The following is a 1,788-nucleotide window of genomic DNA, read 5'->3' as shown; positions in this document are numbered from 1 at the left end:
ACCAAAACTCTAAAAAAATGGATTTTTTATAGCAATAGACATATCAAAAGAGTCGGATTTTCATGTTGATTTTAAATATATAAGTTTCATCAAGTTTAGTCTTACCCATCAAAAGTTACGAGCCTGAGAAAATTTGCGTTATTTTAGAAAATAGGAGGAAACACCCCCTAAAAGTCATAGAATCTTAACGAAAATCACACCATCAGATTCAGCGTATCAGAGAACCCTACTGTAGAAGTTTCAAGCTCCTATCTACAAAAATGTGGAATTTTGTCTTTTTTGCCAGACGGCAGATCACGGATGCGTGTTTATTTGTTTGTTTTTTTTTTTTTTTGTTTTTTTTTTTCCCAGGGGTGATCGTATCGACTCGGACCTAGAATGTTGCGAGAGGGCTCATTCTAGCGGAAATGAAAAGTTGTAGTGCCCTTTTTAAGTGACCAAAAAAATTGGAAGGCACCTAGGCCCCCTCCCAAGCTAATTATTTTCCCAAAGTCAACGGATCAAAATTCTGAGATAGCCATTTTATTCAGTGTAGTCGAAAAACCTTATAACTATGTCTTTGGGGACGACTTACTCCCCCACAGTCCCCGTGGGAGGGGCTACAAGTTACAAACTTTGACCAGTGCTTACATATAGTAATGGTTATTGGGAAGTGTACAGGCGTTTTCAGGAGGATTTTTTGGTTGGGGGGAGGGGTTGAGAAGAGGGAGATATGCTGGGGGAATTTTCCATCGAGGAATTTGTCATGGGGGAAGAAAATTTCCATGAAGGGAGCGCAGGATTTACTAGCATTACTTAAAAAAATGTAAAAATATATATGAAAAAGTTTTTTTGACTCGAAGTAAGGAGCAGCATTAAAACTTAAAACGAACAGAAATTATTACCCATATAAGGGGCTCACCTCCTCCTAATACCTCCCTCTTTATGCTAAAGTATTTTTTAGTAAATTCAACTATTTATTCTACGGCTTTTGTGACTCAGGGGTCATTCTTAATGAATTGGGACAAAACTTAAGCTTTAGTGTAAAGAGCGAGGTACTGACGAGGGGGCGAACCCCCTCATATATGTAATAAAAACATGAGAACACAAAAGTTCTTTACGTAAGCTAATTTATAAGTTACGTATATCTTTTACTAATAAAAAGATTCGTAAAAAATTAGAAGTTCTAGTTGCCTTTTTAATTAACCGAACATCGGAAGGCAACTAGGCTTCCTCTCCCGCTTTTTGTCTCAAAATCATTCGATCAAAATTATGAGAAAGCCATTTAGCCAAAAAAAAATATATGCAAATTTCGTTTTAATTATTCCTCTGCGGAGAGCCAAAATCAAAACATGCATTGATTCAAAAACGTTCAGAAATTAAATAGAAAAAAACAAGTTTTTTTAACTGAAAGTAAGGAGCGACATTAAAACTTAAAACGAACAGAAATTGCTTCGTATATGAAATGAGCTGCTTTTTTGCTGTAAAAAGGAGAGTTGAGAGAAAGAGTCAAACTTAAGCGTAAAGAGTAGGGCGTTGATGAGGAAGCAGCTCCTTTCATATACGAAGTAATTTCTGTTCGTTTTAAGTTTTAATGTCGCTCCTTACTTTCAGTTAAAAAAACTTGTTTTTTTTATTTAATTTGTTAGTAGGATTCATGGCTGGAGCATATGCAGATGGAATGCAAGGAGCAATATTATAAATATTGGAAGTTTTAACAGGGTTAAGACTCATCCCTACATTCACTTCGGCATCTTAGAATGTCTTGAGAGGTTTATAAAATGCCACATCTAATGGTTGAAGTTTATT

The sequence above is a fragment of the Artemia franciscana genome, unplaced genomic scaffold (assembly GCF_032884065.1).
Source record: "Artemia franciscana unplaced genomic scaffold, ASM3288406v1 PGA_scaffold_49, whole genome shotgun sequence".
Taxonomy (NCBI): Eukaryota; Metazoa; Arthropoda; class Branchiopoda; order Anostraca; family Artemiidae; genus Artemia; species Artemia franciscana.
Note: the sequence above shows the minus strand (reverse complement) of the source record.